This window comes from Podarcis tiliguerta (assembly GCF_965153285.1).
Source record: "Podarcis tiliguerta genome assembly, chromosome: 14".
NCBI lineage: Eukaryota > Metazoa > Chordata > Lepidosauria > Squamata > Lacertidae > Podarcis > Podarcis tiliguerta.
The window spans coordinates 13,581,618-13,599,129 of NC_139547.1; the positions used below are offsets into that span (position 1 = coordinate 13,581,618).

The window sequence follows — 17,512 nt, forward strand, 5'->3', positions numbered from 1 at the left end:
CCATAGTCCTGAGTGAAGAAGTACTTCATCCCTACGGAATCTTCCAATGTTCAGCTTCTTTGTATGCCCATGAAGTATTATGAGAGGGAGAAAAATATGCCTCTATCCACTTTCTGCATGCCATACATAATTTTATTCAGCTCTCTCATTGACCTTTAGCCTGTGCCTTAAGCACCAGCTATGACCTCTGAGGTAAAGGAGTTGAGGCTGACTAGCTGAAACTCACTCAGCTCTTGTGTCAGGTGTGCGTGCAGGAGCCAGGCTCTGTGACCAATAAGACTTTGCAGGACTGGGCCCTCCTAAGTTTGTTCTGAAGAGGCAAGGCGCGGCCTCACAGGTGAGGCCGATTGGTAACTCACAGCACCTGGTGGCAAGAGCCGGGAAGGGATATAAGGTCAGCATTTCCCTTCAGCTCTTTGCCACAGCAACACGCTTCCTGCCTTGGGCTTCTTGCTTCCTGATCCTTGAACCTCGACTTCTTGACTCCTTGCTTCTTGATCCTCGGACCCCTGACTTCGTTGACTGCTTGCTTCCTGGCCCTTGGACTCTTGGCTTCCTGACTCCTGGCTTCTGGACCCCCGTTCCTGCTCCCACCCTGCCATCTTGCCCCCGGTCCTAATGTCCCCTGGTGGGACTTCGATCACCCGTGAACCGGACCATGACATCTTGAAGGAAAAGCATCTGATCTATCCATCTGTGTGTGTGCTCATGTAGAACATGAAGTTCTACATAGGGAACAGGGAAAGGATGATGATCTACCTCAGAATCTGCTGCCCCTATGGATCCTGCCACCCGAGGCAGTTGCCTCATCTTGTCTCATGGGTGGCCCAGCCCTGATGGCTGCAGAGAGTCACAAGTGTAGGGAGTGCTTCTGCACTCACATTCTGTTTATGGGCTTCCTGGTGGGAACTGGTAGGCCACTGTGAGAACAGAAAGCTGTGTTAGATCAAGCAGGGGGTCTTCTGCCATTAACACTAGGGAAGCCCAATGATAAGGGCAAGAAATGCCACCTGAATAATTCTGGCACCATAAGAAAACCATGTTATTTCTCTTCCTGGCTTGAGTGTGAGATTCTTCCGTAAGCTGCTTTACAAAGCTTCCAAGGCTCTGAAGTGGATCGTAAGTATTCTTAACAAATAAACAAATAAAAGATTTTGCATGTAAAACAAGGACATCATTTTCAGCAGTACCAGAAATTCAAAACAAAATGTCAATCAATGGGATAAAATTGGGTGGAACAGTCAACCCTAGGAAAGCCTCCATAGCAAATGTGAAATTATGGTTGGCCATTTTAACTTTCCAGATGTTCTTAATGGTGCTTTTAGTGTTTATCACCAGAGTTCCTCACCCCTCCCATATTTCCAGCACATGTAACTCCAGCTTATAGAACAGGAAGTGTTCCTCACTTTGATAGCACTCCAATTCCTCTGTATTTCCTTTCTTGGAAAGAGAAACCCCCGAATTTGACTATCATGCATTGCCCAAAGCGCCATCCTGTCCTCACAGGGCGAAAGTTACTGGTTAACATTGAAATTTGATCAGAAAGGAACCAGGTAAGTCCAAGAGGACTGGTTTATCAGCAACTCATACCTTCTTCTGTAAAGGAAATGAGCAAATTCCCAAGCTATTAAAAAGCTCCCTGTCTTCCATCATCCTTATAAATGTCTGCAACACGATCATTTAGTCTATCAAGCAGCTATTTATTTTACTGTTTCTTTTCTTTTACCACATTGCACTTTTGAACTGGTCCAAAAAGGACACACACACTCACCTGACCCACCAAGTGCTGTCCCAACATGTCAGGTACTTGCATTTGCTATAACCTACAAAGACAGTTTGTTTACCTTTGGTTTCAAATTGGAAATGACATTGAGGTGCAGGGGGGAAAGCCGTTGAAATGACCAGTGGGCTAGAGCAACCTCCCAACGAGGAAAGCCCAAGATCACATACTTATCTACATTTGAGAGCATCAACCAGTTAGGGTGCTTGTGGACCAATCTGCACTATACATTTAAAACAGTATCATGTCACTTTAGATAGTCATGCCTCTCCCTTAAGAATCCTGGGATTGATTGCTAAACCACTCTGAAAATTGTAGCTCTGTGTGGGAAATGGGAGTCTCCTAACAACTCTCAGCGCCCTTAACAATTGCCAGGATTGTAAGCGGCAAGCCCTAACTGTTTAAAATGATATGATATTGCTTTATATGTATAGTACAGATAGGCCCTGAGTCTCTCCAGATAATATAAACAGAAGTTAGCCAAATTCTCTCTCCCCTCCCCCTTTGACAACTGTTTGACAGCTTCCGTCAGCTGTCTTCCAAGATTGTTATTATCGTTATTTGCGGCCTGCTTGCTAAGCTTTTCTCAGATAATTTTAGTTGTTATATATATGTGATGGTTGTTCCATTTTGTATCTTGAAAGCTGCTCTGAACTATCATGGTGGGGGCAGGAAATGGCATGTAAATTCTAATAATAATAATAATAATAATAATAATAATAATAATAATAATAAATGTGTAACTGGTAACCTCAGCTGTGGGTATGGATTCCAAGAAATAACTTCAAATGAATATAGATGTAATGTAACAACAACAACAATAATTTTATTATTTATACTCCACCCACCTGGCTGGGTTTCCCCAGCCACTCTGGGCGGCTTCCAGCACATATAAAAACATAATAAGACGTCAAACATTAAAAACTTCTCAATACAGGTTGGCCTTCAGATGTCTTCTGAAAGCTGTGTAGTTCTTTATCTCCTTGATATCTGATGGGAAGGCACTCCAGAACTCTTTGTTACTCCATCAGCCATAGTGAGTCCAAAGTGTGTGTCACTGTCACCAAATCAGACATCTCCAGGAAACAGTGTAGCCGGCACAAAAGCTTTAACTGTGCAAATGCACTCAACTGCAAACCTGTGTCCTTAGTTTGCATTTCTCCTAATATGCACGTTTGCGCAAGCTATTTCCCCTAAGATAATTCATTTTATGTTATTTTCATTATTTGTATGCACACTCTAGTACATGAATTTTTGTACACATTACTTGATTGAAGTGTGCTGCAGAATTTAGAGTTCTGTGAATTTTGAAGCATAGCTGCATTTCACTACATTGCATTTGTTTTGGTCAGCTCAAATTAGGTATGTTCACAGTCAATTGCAAACCAAACTAGACTTCTCCCACATCCCTACCTACTTCGGAGAGAGGGAGAAAGAGAGAGAGAGGCACATATAAGTTTATACGATTATGTAGAGTTTCTTCACATTAAAAAAAGTAAGATTTTTTTTTTCAGTGCATGACTGCTATGGGGATTTCTCGGTGACATCATGGAACTAGCCAATCAGTGTCAGGCTGCTTCTGTCATATGAGCACTAGCCAATCAGCATCAGGTTACTTCTAACACATGAACACTGGTCAATCAGCCTCAGACTAGTTCTGCTACAAACTTCAACCACACACCCCCAGACATACACACTGGAGAGACCAGAATATCTGGACAGGATGAAGGGGAGTATTTATATATAAACCCCACTGACCTAAAAATACTACGCATCTCTTCATTTTTACAAACTTCCCTGTGAGGCAACATGGTGCTAGCCTGTAGCTCAGAGAACTATTAAAACTCACTGCATGGGCCTAAGTCTGATCTAGTAGGCAGCGCACACATTCGGAAAGAACCCAGTAATATTGTGTCTGTCAACAAAACCATTGCCCTCTTCTCTCTCTGTGCCTGCAGGATTTAGCACAAAGTTGGGCAATAGGCAAAGAACCCCCAGAACTCTCTCCAGCTGTCCTCAGTCCTCACTGAAGTCATATCGCATATTATTTCCAGTTGTTTCACAGGCCTGTTGCCGTTCAGGTCCAAATATGTGTAGCATATGTGAGCCTATTTATAGGGCTGCAATTACCTCAACAGGCTGAGTCAGGCAGATGGTAAACATTACTATAGGCATAAGTACACTCAGAATTAGACATTTAAATGACTTCAGGTCTGTCTCAAGCTTACTTAAGGGAATTTATTTCTTAAGCCATTTTAGGTGTCTGGTGAAAATAGGTTATTATTATTATTTATTTAACAGAAGTTGTGTGCTGTTTAGTTGGTAAATAAAACCCAAGCACTTTACAAAAGAGTATAAAGTATGCATTAAACTTGTTGATAGATGTAAAAGTTAAAAACAAGTTTATATAGGAAGGGATGATGAGAGTTGTAGTCCAACAAACTCTGAGGGGCACCATATTGGTTACTCCTGCTTTAGGACTGTAGACAGTTTGATGCAGACAAAGTTGTGTTTGGTTCTGGGGTTTGGTTCATTTTGAGTTTAAACTTTGCACATAAACACATGATAGAGTAGAGCCAATCATCTTTATTAACTGGAAAATGAGGCTTTAAGTGGTGTTCTTTGGCTGCTTTGATTGCTCTGAAAGGAGATGCGCATTCTAGAGAGGACTAATTGGTCTTCTTCCATTGAGGATTCAGGAATATTGGGAAGAGATTGGAACGTGTGATATTCCCCTCCTCAGCAGCCCATAATATCTTCACTTGAAAACTTTGGTCTAAGGGGCTGGGGGTGAGATTTCTAACACGAATACCCCATGAGGAAAACACACACACACACACACACGTCAAATCAGAAGTAGGAATAAAGGTTAGAAGCAAATTTGAGAATTGGGTGTATCTTTGGAGATTTCCAGAGTAGCATTTAAAGAAACAAAACATTATTAGCTTCTGTGTAGCCTTATTAGTCTGAGACATTTCCAGGATGGATTGAGAGTAAAACTGCTTTGCAGAGAGCAACAAAAACAAGGTCATAAAAGCAGGCTTTGGCATTTGAATTAACTTAGTCCATGATTTGGTTTTAACTGCCAGGATGCATTTGTGGTGGGCTTTCAGACTTCCTTAGCTGCTGTACTGTGAGGCAAACCCGAACATTTCTCTCTCTCTCTCTTTCACTGCTCATTTGCAGAACAAGGGAGAAGCTGGCCCTAATTTGGCTTTTATATTATACTTTACCAGTAAATTCTGCCATTATAGAAAGAATTACTTCCTAGGCAGTTGTGGCAGGAGACAGAAGGGACGGTTTTGTTCTTCCCCAATGCTGCCTAATCTGGGGGCCCAGCTCTCGCTGAAGACGAGATGTATGATAAATGTGAAGACAGAGGGTGTAGTTCAGTTCACATCTCCTTGCTTTCCCTATAGATTAACATTACAGTGGTACCTCGGGTTATAGATGCTTCAGGTTACAGACTCTGCTAACCCAGAAATAGTGCTTCAGGTTAAGAACTTTGCTTCGGGTTGAGAACAGAAATCATGTGGCGGTGGCACAGCGGCGGCGGGAGGCCCCATTAGATAAAGTGGTACCTCAGGTTAAGAACAGTTTCAGGTTAAGAACGGACCTCCAGAACGAATTAAGTTCTTAACCCAAGGTACCACTGTGCACACAAGCACATCCAGGCATTGATTGATGGATGTCCAGAGCCAAATGTGATTCATTAAATTACAGAGGAAGATTTGAAGCAAGGCCATTACCTCTCCCCCATTTATCTCAGTACAGTGGTACCTCGGGTTAAGTACTTAATTCGTTCTGGAGGTCCGTTCTTAACCTGAAACTGTTCTTAACCTGAGGTACCACTTTAGCTAATGGGGCCTCCTGCTGCTGCCACGCCGCCAGAGCGCGATTTCTGTTCTCCTCATGAAGCAAAGTTCTTAACCCGAGGTACTATTTCTGGGTTAGCGGAGTCTGTAACCTGAAGTGTATGTAACCTGAGGTACCACTGTATTGTCAGCACTGATAGGCAGCAGCTTTCCAGGGAAAAGATTTGGGAAGGTATCTTTCCCAGGCATACCTGGAGATGCCAGGAAATGAATTTGTTATGAGGGGGAAAACTGCTCCTTTTCCCTTATGGCGTATCCAAGAGCCCATATAGAGTCCTTAAGTGGGTTCCCTGTTGGTAGGAGAAAATAACAGAGGCCAACCAGTGTATATTGAGAAGCAAAGCGGCTAGTAAGCCTAATCTTTATTAAACTGTATTAAATGTAGTATAAACACCAACAATTGGGAAACACTTGCCTGTGAGCGCTGTAATTGGAGAACAGCCTTTACCAAAGGTGGCGTGGGCTTTGAAGACATTCGAACTCAGGATGCAAGGGAGAAATGTGCTAGGAGGAAGGCACGCTTGGCAAACCCTCACCACGATCAACTCCCGCCCGGAAACCCGTGTTCCCACTGTGGAAGGATGTGTGGATCCAGAATTGGCCTCCACAGTCACTTACGGACTCATTGTTAAAATAAGGTTACCAGATTTTTTTCAATGAATCCAGGGACACTTTTCAACTTCAATGGATTTTGTATGGGGACTGATTTGTAAATCTGGGGACTGTCCCCAGGAAATGGGGACATCTGGTAACCTTATGTTAAAATCGTGTTTATGGAAGACAATCTTACTCAGCTACGAGTGATTGCCAAAGAAGATTTAGTCCTTAAGTGGGTTCCCTGTCGATAGGAGAAAATAACAGAGGCCAACCAGAGTATATTGAGAAGCAAAGTGGCTAGTAAGCCTGATCTTTATTAAACTGTTGAAACAGGGACCCCACTCACCACACACAGGAGGGAGGAGAACCCTGAACAATGGTGTGCAAGCCCTTATATAGACTTTTGAAATTGCCCACCCTGTAGCCCAAGACCACCCCCCTAAAACATCATTCATACATCACAGAAGGAGGCGGTCCACAGCAGATATCCTGTTTGCCAGAATACCTGACAATGGTCACTGATTGCATTACCTGGGCAGCCTGGCCATTCTTTTGTGATGGATAATACTTCAGCTCCTGAATCCAGGTCACAGGCTCACCCTATTCATACACAAATACACCCTTAAGACAGGATTTGTAGAATCATAGAATCATAGAGCTGGAAGAGACCACAAGGGCCATCGAGTCCAACCCCCTGCCAAGCAGGAAACACCATCAGAGCACTCCTGACATATGGTTGTCAAGCCTCTGCTTAAAGACCTCCAAAGAAGGAGACTCCACCACACTCCTTGGCAGCAAATTCCACTGTCGAACAGCTCTTACTGTCAGGAAGTTCTTCCTAATGTTTAGGTGGAAGCTTCTTTCTTGTAGTTTGGATCCATTGCTCCGTGTCCGCTTCTCTGGAGCAGCAGAAAACAACCTTTCTCCCTCCTCTATGTGACATCCTTTCATATATTTGAACATGGCTATCATATCACCCCTTAACCTCCTCTTCTCCAGGCTAAACATGCCCAGCTCCCTTAGCCGTTCCTCATAAGGCATCGTTTCCAGGCCTTTGACCATTTTGGTTGCCCTCCTCTGGACACGTTCCAGTTTGTCAATGTCCTTCTTGAACTGTGGTGCCCAGAACTGGACACAGTACTCCAGGTGAGGTCTGACCAGAGCAGAATACAGTGGCACTATTACTTCCCTTGATCTAGATGCTATACTCCTAGATTTCCCTAAGGGCTTGCTTCGCTAGATGAAACGGCCCTCCTAGATGCTATACTCCTATTGTAAGCAAAAAGAGAATGGGGAGGCTTTCCCATTTCCTTCCTCCTTGCAGAGAAATGTGTGAGGTCGATTTGGGAGAGTCAAAATGGCTTCAGGATTGTTCTCCTCTACTATTTCAGACACGTGATGCTTATCACCAATGTGTTTGCCTTGTGCATTTATGAACATTTATATTTGAGACCTTAGAATTCTTATAACAATCTGAGGCTGTACCACTGAGCTACGGTCCTTGCAGAACTTCTGCAAGCGACTTAATTTTGTATGCCTCCCCACTTGCTGCAGACTTTTGGGCTGTTGTGTTTTGCTCCAATATGACTGCTATATTTCTAGGTGAATAATCTCTCTCTGAGCAGCTTTGCAAGATTATAGCCGAGTTAATCTTAAATCCACTTATTCATGATTAGGTCAGTATGTCTTCCTTATGAGTAAGCATGATTATAATTCTAGGCTTTGTCTGCAACTTTTAATTTATTTGTTTACATTCCTAAATTGCACTCTCCCTCGGGACAGACGGGAGGTAGCAGCCATTTCAGAACAGAACAATGCTGCAAGTGCATGCATTTATGGAGTTGTATCGAACTGAGCCTCTCCACTAATGGGAGGCTATTTGGTCCAGCACAGGCTTCCATGAGTTTCCACGCATGGAAGGCTATTCTCACTGATTCCCCTTTTTTCTCTGCAGTCTTCTTGCCCTGTCATATGCTCCAGGATGTTGGTCTGCCCTTTGAAACAGTGTAGGAAGTGGTGTGGGGAGCTGCAGAGGGGAATGGAAGGGCTGTGTCCGAGATGTAGAGCCTCTGCCTTGCATGTAAAGGTAAAGGGACCACTGACCATTAGGTCCAGTCATGGCTGACTCTGGGGTTGCGGCACTCATCTCGCTTTATTGGCTGAGGGAGCCAGCGTACAGCTTCCAGGTCACATGGCCAGCATGACTAATCCGCTTCTGGCGAACCAGAGCAGCGCACGAAAACGCCGTTTACCTTCCCGCCGGAGCAGTACCTATTTATCTACTGCCTTGCATGCAGAAGGTCCCAAATTCAATCTCCAGGTAAGGCCAGGAGAAAACCGTGTCTGAAACCCAGGAGAGCTGCTACCAGTCATTGTAGACTGGAAGAAGGGAAGAAGCCGTTGAGCATGGGTAGGCAAACTAAGGCCCGGAGGTGGTGTAGTGGTTAAGAGCGGTGGACTCGTAATCTGGTGAACCGGGTTTGATTCCCCACTCCTCCACATGCAGCTGCTGGGTGACCTTGGGCTAGTCACACTTCTCTGAAGCCTCTCAGCCCCACTCACCTCACAGAGTGTTTGTTGTGGGGGAGGAAGGTAAAGGAGATTGTTAGCTGCTTTGAGACTCCTTAGGGTAGTGATAAAGCAGGATATCAAATCCAAACTCCTCCTCCCCCTGCTCCTCCCCCTCCTCCTCCTCCTTCTTCTTCTAAATCTGGCCCGCGGTCAGTCCGGGAATCAGCGTGTTTTTACATGAGTAGAATGTGTGCTTTTATTTAAAATGCATCTCTGGGTTATTTGTGGGGCATAGGAATTCGTTCATTTCCCCCCAAAAAAATATAGTCCGGCCCCCCACAAGATCTGAGGGACAGTGGACCGGCCCCCTGCTGAAAAAGTTTGCTGACCCCTGCCCTTGGGGGTGAAAAATGGTTCTACATTAGATGCTAGGCACCATGGGAGAAAGGATAGAACCCCGTGGAACCCCAAGGCATACCTGCCAAGCAGCAGTTTTCCAGGACCAGCTTCTGGGATGCCCTCCACTAAGTAGGAGCAGAACCATACTCCTCTCAGAGAGCCCATCCAGAAAGGATCAAAAGCCACTGAGAGGTCCAAAAGAATCAGTAGAACCACTTTCTCCCTGTCTGTCTCTCAGCAAAGGGCATCTGAAATATACTCTGAGTCCTGTAGTGATTTCATGCTCTTTATTGCAGCTTGTAAAACAGTGACTGAATTGCCCCCCAAACCTCAGGCTTTTATATACATTATTTACACAATGAGTCCCGTCTGATTGGCTGATTCTGCTTCCCTCCTGGAGCCTGATTGGTCTTTTCCTGCAGGCCAATCAGTTGTTGCATTCTACGATCCTACCAGCCTAATAGACTGATTAACTTCTTCCTGGAGCCTGATTGGTCTTCTCCTGCAAGCCAACCATTTGTTGCATTCTAGGATCCTACTTGCCTATTGTTCTAGGATCCAAGGTTAGTATATAACAGCATCCAAGACTGTTTCGGCCACAAAGCCGTGTCTGAGGCCCAACAGAAATGGATCTAGAAAAAACAGTTTCATTCAAGAGTGACTGGAGTTGATTGGCCACCAGTCTCTGGACTACGTTACTCAGGAAGGAAATGTCCACCATCATAGAGATACAGGGGGGGGATCCCCCCCTCAATTAACCATAATTAAGTCCGCTTCCTGTATTTATAGAAGGTGTGCCAAGTTATATACTGTTCTGTTGAGTCTAATTTTCTCCCTGGACTCCGTCTGCTTCGACTCAAGTTTGTTCAGTTTGCTTATTAAAGTGTTGCCATAATTTTCACTTTGGACTCCGTCTGCTCTGTTTAAATGACTGCTAAAAGATATCTTGAAAATGGTTCTTCCTTCCCTATAATCCAGGCATCCCCAAAGTCAGCCCTCCAGATGTTTTGGGACTACAACTCCCATCATCCCTAGCTAACAGGACCAGTGGTCAGGGATGATGGGAGCTGTAGTGCCAAAACATCTGGAGGGCTGACTTTGGGGATGCCTGCTATAATCCTTCTTGTGTGTTACCAGTGCTATTTTTCTTGAAAAAGAGGTGCCAGAATTCACCATGAACGCCTCCCTTGTTCTCTTATAATGGCAATGGCACCTACCTGAGAGGTGCTGGAACTCAGCCCCAGCAAGTTCTGGTTGTCAAAAAGCCCTGTGTGTTATGATTGGCAAAAGAGGTACCCTGCCACCTGGAAGTTCAAGAGGTGGTAGCTCAGCAGAGGGCCTTCTCTGTGGCAGCCCCTAAGTTGTGGATTTCCCTTCCCTTCCTGAACCTGATACCTTCCTTGTATAGCTGCCATATGCTGAAGACACGTCTCTTTACCCTAGCCTTTGACACCTTAGATACTTGTTTCTAAGACCCAGTGTATTATTTGGATTGTAAATTGTTCCAGCTGGTTTAAATATTGTGTTACGTTGTTGTTGTTGATGATGATAATGATGGTGATGGTGATACTTTCTCACGGTCTTAGACAGAGGGAGTTCTTCCCCACCACCACCCCGTGCTTCCTGATCCTTTTTGGGAGATGCCAGGGATTTAATGTGGGCCCTTCTGAACGCAAAGCATCTGTTCTGACACTGAGCTACAGCCGCATCACAACCACAAACCTGTGACTCTGCCTTTTGGACTGTTGCAACAGGACTGACATGCAGTCGTTAGCTTCATTCAAAGTGCAGGAGCCCTGAAACTTGTTCCGGTATGTGTATTTTTAAATTACAAAAACAACCCATGACCAAATAAAGCAGGACATGTAGAATAAAATTAGATGATTTGTTCACAAATTACCTAGGCAGAGATTTAGAAAGGGTACAAAGAGGCATTTGTGGGTAATTTCATGGGATGGCCATCCAAATCTGGTTTGACATATAACTGAATGCACTTGCCTTGTAATTAATCTCTAATAGGCTACTTTGAATCCCGCCTTCTATCTGTAACCCCCGTAAACCTACATAGGAAACACCAGTGGTTCATTACCACACACATTTCTGCAAGATGGACATTCATGCCGCCTAATCTCTCTTTTGTCCATCAGTGTGTTATTAAATCTTAGGCAGTCTGAATGCAAATAAGGTCTCTGTTGGATTTATCAGGAGGAGAGCAATGAATGCAAAGAAATAGTTTGCCCACCATCATTGCAAAGGGGGAAGCAATTGGGGTCGCTGTGTAATTTCAATATATAGCTTTTTTGCTTTTTTTTTTTGTTACCTCTTGCAAATGACAAGAATTCTCACAAGAATATGCAGCCAGTCTTAGAAAGGGGTATGGAATTACTTTCAGGGCTTGAAGTCGATCCATTCCACACTGAATTAAAATATTAAACTTAATGCCTTATTCCTCGGGAGATGGAAAATGAACACAATTCTGTTATTGCAAGTGGCTCATTTGGTTCTTCATTGCCTGAATTTTATATATATAGAAATGTCCCCTTCTTGACTAGTATTGGTGCTGTAATAACTGAAGCCATGTCATCAAATATCCAAATTAATAAGGTTTCTGTAGGTTAAAAAAGAAAAGAAAAAGAAACTTACCCAATGCCAAGGAGAAATTGAGGAGAAACAGCAAAGGTGTTGTTAGTTACTATTCCAAACTCATGAGCTATTGTAATGCCTACCTTTTTTAAAAAAAGAATTTTTATTGCAAAGTAAATACATCAATAACAAGCCATACATAAAGAATAATATAAAGAAAAAAGAAAAATAAAGAAAAGTAGACAGTAAAAGAATAAAGAAAAGTGTAATATTTCAATACAATAAACATTATTTTGCAAAATAATAATAGTAATAGACTTCCATCACTCTCACAACACTTCCTTTCACATTTCATATCTGTATTTCAGTATTATTTTCATCTTAATATATTGATATTTGTGTGTGTATTTGTGTATGTGTGTGTGTGTGTTTTTCCCCTTTTCCATTCACGAGGTCATCCTAGACACAGCCAAATTATTACAATAGAACCTTGTCTTTCTAAATAATCATTCAAGCACTTCCATTCCTTCTTGACTGCATTGGCTCCCAGCACGTTTCCGAGCACAATTCAAAGTGTTAGTGCTGACCTTTAAAGCCCTAAACGGCCTCAGTCCAGTATATCTGAAGGAGCGTCTCCACCCCCATCGTTCTGCCCGGACACTGAGGTCCAGCTCCGAGGGCCTTCTGGCGGTTCCCTCACTGCGAGAGGCCAAGTTACAGGGAACCAGGCAGAGGCCTTCTCGATAGTGGCGCCCGCCCTGTGGAATGCCCTCCCATCAGATGTCAAAGCGATAAACAACTACCTGACATTCAGAAGACATCTGAAGGCAGCCCTGTTCAGGGAAGTTTTTAATATGTGACATTTTAGTGTATTTTTTATCTTTGTTGGAAGCCGCCCAGAGTGGCTGGGGAAACCCAGCCAGATGGGCGGGGTACAAATAATAAATTATTATTATTATTATTATTGACTGTATTCATTGTAATGCCTACCATATTGAGTTGGATGTAGAATACACGTGTTTAAATTCCCAAAGTAGTTATGATTCTCACTGGGTGGCCTGAGCATGTCATTCTCTTTGCAGTGTAGTCCACATTACAGGGTTGTTGGTAGGCTAAACTACTACCTTTCTGAGCTCCTTGAAGTTTGGGCTCATCCATACTTCCACTTGTCCCATGCCAAGAAAGCATGGGTCCAAGAAGTTCTGACTGAGCACCAAAGAGCAATTTCCCCCAAGGAAAAGCAGTGGAACAAGAAGAAGTGTGGACAATCCCTTCGATTAGAACATAGATCATGATTAGTTTTAACTGCATGCATAGTGGACCAACAGAAATTGCCTTGTGCTGGGTCAGACTGTCTGTCTGTTTTGTCCAGGGGGAGCCAATGCAGAGCCTTCCAGAATTTTTTTTCAGCCCTGTATCCCTAAGGAGTGTCTCCACCCCCACCGTTCAGCAAGGACACTGAGGTCCAGCTCCAAGGGCCTTCTAGCAGTTCCCTCACTGCAAGAAGTGAAGGTACAGGGAGCCAGGCAGAGGGCCTTCTCAGTAGTGGCACCTGCCCTGTGAAACGCCCTCCCGTCAGATGTCAAGGAAATAAGCAACTATCTGACTTTTAGAAGACCTCTGAAGGCAGCCCTGTTTAGAGAAGTTTTTAATGTCTGATGTTTTAAAGTGGTTTCATGAATTGTTGGAAGGCAGCCAGAGTGACTGGGCAACCAAGTCAGATGGGCGGCATATAAATAATAAATAATTATTGGTATCTGAAAAAGCGTGCATGCGCACGAAACCTCATACCAATAGCAAACTTAGTTGGTCTCTAAGGTGCTACTGGAAGGAATTTTTTTATTATTATTATTTTGTTTCGACTACGGCAGACCAACACGGCTACCTACCTGTAACTAGAAATAATTACAGAACCTCCAAGTGTCCCTATTTTCCAGGGACAGTCCTGAATTTACAGAAGCTATCCAAGTTTCTGGTTTGATTCTGAAATGTCACACTTTTCCTTAGGACGTCCCTTAGGGCAACCCCCGAGGCAAGGAGATAAGTAATTATACAACCTTTAGAAGACATCTGAAGACAGCCCTCTAGAGGGAAGTTGTTTAATGTTTAATGTTTTATTATGTTTTTATATATGTTGGAAGCTGCCCAGAGTGGCTGGAGCAACACAGTTAGATGGGCGAGGTATAGATGATACAGTGGTACCTCAGGTTAAGTACTTAATTCGTTCTGGAGGTCCGTTCTTAAGCTGAAACTGTTCTTAATCTGAAGCACCACTTTAGCTAATGGGGTCTCCTGCTGCTGCTGCACCGCCAGCGCACGATTTCTGTTCTTATCCTGAAGCAAAGTTCTTAACCTGAAGCACTATTTCTGGGTTAGTGGAGTGTGTAACCTGAAGTGTATGTAACCTGAAGCGTATGTAACCCAAGGTACCACTGTAATAGTAACACCACCATCACCAGCAGCAGCAATTTTATTATTTATACCCCACTGCTACTTCTCCTCCTCCTCCTCCTCCTCCTCCTCCTCCTCCTTCCTTCTATTAAGGATGTCCCTGTTTTCATCATAGAAATGTTAGAGAGTTTGTTGTTGTTGTTGTTTTGTACTACAACTCCTAACAGCCCCAGACACTGTGATCAATGGCGAGAGATGATGAGAGCCAAAGTCCAACATACGTCTGCAAGGCACTTCCTTGGGTACCTGTGGCCTAGTGCAATAAAATCTATTCTTCAGGGTCTGAGGCAGTAGTTATTTCTTTCCCACCACCTGCTACCTGAGCCATATAAACGAGAGATTGAACCTGGGACCTTCCGAATGCAAAATGTGTGCTCTATGGTGACATTATGGGACGCGGGTGGCGCTGTGGGTTAAACCACAGAGCCTAGGGCTTGCCGATCAGAAGGTTGGCAGTTCGAATCCCCGCGACGGAGTAAGCTCCTGTTGCTTGATCCCTGCTCCTGCCAACCTAGCAGTTCAAAAGCACCTCAAAGTGCAAGTAGACAAATAGCTACCGCTCCAGTGGGAACGTAAACGGCATTTTTGTGCGCTGCTCTGGTTCGCCAGAAGCGGCTTAGTCATGCTGGCCACATGACCCGGAAGCTGTACGCCGGCTCCCTTGGTCTGTACTCCGGCTCCCTTGGCCAATAAAGTGAGATGAGCGGCACAACCCCAGAGTCCGTCACGACTGGACCTAATGGTCAGGGGTCCCTTTACCTTTACCCTACCTGTTGCTTTCATCTTTCGTGGACTGCAAACCAGCTCACAGCAGATAAGGCAATAAAAAGTACATTAGAACATTTAAGCCACAAAATGATCCTGAAAGCATAATGATAGAACAATAAACAGAATAAAAAGCAAAGAGAGCAATAAGAAGAAAATATTTTTAATGAAGTAGTGATCCGTACCATAAGCGCGACACAGCAAGGATGAATCATCCAGTAAACATTAAGATGGCAGAGTCGTAAAACAGGAAATCACAGTTTAACTGTGAAAGATTTTGATAAATAAAATAGTCTTGACCTGGTGCCAAAATGAGGCTTATGTTGGTGCTTCCCAAATTTGTCTAGGGAGTCATTTTACAGTTATAATGTATACCTTATATTCTCTTATGGGCTGAAGAACCACACTGCTGGTAAGAAGAGTTTGCTCTCTGTGTTCTGGAACGAGCTGTCAAAAGAGATGCTAAAAGAGCCTAACATTTCAACCTACATTCAGCTTCCATCAGAGGAAAAAGTGCTATATGGCTGGCTGTATTCCACTTGCACAGTCGGAGGCAGTGTGCCTCTGAAGACTCGTTGCTGGAAGAGGGCTCTTGCACTCAAATCCAGCTTTCAGGTTTCCCAGGGGACCATTTTGAGAACGGGATCCTGAGTTAGATGGGCCATTGGCCGGATTCAGGGGGCTCATCTTACATTCTTATGTTCCTAATCAAAAAAACCCCAAGCAGATCTGAATTGTTTTTCTCCCTGCGCCAACCAAGAGTTGGTGATAATACAATGGAAGCATTGTTACACATAGAGATGTTCTAAGGAGTTTTGGTGCCTGAGGCCAAAATCTGGATAGCATCCCCAGGTGCTAAAAATATGAAGATGATCGGGGTATTTTTTGTGACTTTACTGACCAGTCCTGAGTACTGGCACTTTTTAATTTATTTTACTGCCCATGGGAGCCATTTTGTGCCGACACCCAAAGCACTTTTATCAATATATGAGTACTGGCACCTCATTTTTTATACCCCCTCCAAATACACTAATGATGATGGCGATAAATGATAATACAGTGGTACCTCAGGTTACAGACGCTTCAGGTTACATACGCTTCAGGTTACAGACTCCACTAACCCATAAATAGTACCTCGGGTTAAGAACTTTACCTCAGGATGAGAACAGAAATCATGCGGTGGCAGCACAGCAGCAGCAGGAGGCCCCATTAGCTAAAGTGGTGCTTCAGGTTAAGAACAGTATCAGGTTAAGAATGGACCTCAGGAACGAATTAATTTCTTAACCCAAGGTACCACTGTACTAATATGGCCTGACTGGGCACTCTCTCCTTTCTATTCAACATACTAATACTACATGTAACAGGGAGTGATAACAGACCCTCTGAGTGTCCCTATTTTCCAGGGACATCCCAGATTTACAGAAGCCATCCTGGTTTTCTGATTTGATCCCAGAATGTCCTACTTTTCCTCAGAACATCCCTATTTTCATCAGAGAAATGTTGGAGGGTACGAAGTTATGCAACACCCCCCCCCCCCAAGCCAAAGAGATAAGTAACTATACAACCCTTCGAAGACATCTGAAGGCAGCCCTGTAGAGGGAAGTTCAATGTTTTATTATGCTTTTATATATGTTGGAAGCTGCTCGGGACTGGGCAAGCCAGTCAGATGCGCAAGGTGTAAATAATAAATTGTTGTTATTGTTATTATTATTTATAATAATAATAAATAGGGTGTTCCTATTTTCATTGGAGAAATGTTCATTGGAGAAATGAAAGGTATGTGCTAATACTATCCTACCAGTATTACACGGATGATGTATGATTGACTTAAGCAGCGTACTTTTGCGCACTCAGGAAAAGCACTTCATAAATAAGTATATTATTATTCTTATTATTTTACCATTTTTATGACTGCCACATGGCTTCCATTGTCAAATCTGGCTATTTTTAAATTTAGCACTGTGAATACCCATGTGTTCAGTGTGCTAATATTGAGAAATGTCTTGCAAGTTTAGAAACCCAAGTTATTTATGAACGGAAGGCTTTTTGTTCATCCCTTGTTGCCTGCAAATAGGGTGCAGCTGTTTTCAGCAAATCAGTTTAATTCCTTTTTCTAAATGATCTCTTGGCCTTTAGAAAAAGGCCTTTCAAGAGTGAGCATTGTTGCTGGGGAAATGTGATTGTTCATAAACTTTGCCTACGCCACTTATAGTGGTCGCAGACATTGTGCCCCTGCTTTGCTTATTTGAACTGTTTTATTATTTCTTCAGTTGTTAGTTCTTTTTATCTTCGATCTCTGCTTCTCTTCAGTGTCTTTAGATTCGTAGAGGAGTATAAAACCTTTTGATGCTAAGAACAACAAAAAAACCAAGAGCTTGTACCAGAACCTTCAGGAGTCAGGGAACAAAATGGGCCTGAAGGGAGCTAATTTGGGATTTTCTAATAGCAGGTTTATTTGCAGGAGGGAGGTTTGAGGCTACTCTAGAGTAGAAACCCTGAAAAAAGGAGATGAAAAAGCTTGCATTTGGAAGGTTTATGAGTAGGAATGACA

At 43.5% G+C, this 17,512-nt stretch overlaps 1 protein-coding gene and 1 long non-coding RNA gene across 3 annotated transcripts in view; one reads left to right on the forward strand and one right to left on the reverse strand.

The window, feature by feature from the left end:
- SEMA6D (semaphorin 6D) overlaps positions 1-17,512 on the forward strand; it is a 438,832-nt gene that overhangs the window by 209,999 nt on the left and 211,321 nt on the right. The gene's annotated exons all lie outside the window — the stretch shown is intronic.
- Positions 9,435-9,739, reverse strand: LOC310664056. The gene is made up of 2 exons (XR_014504768.1): positions 9,677-9,739; positions 9,435-9,642 (listed from the first exon to the last, which is right to left on the reverse strand). It is a non-coding gene; the product is annotated as an uncharacterized lncRNA (long non-coding RNA).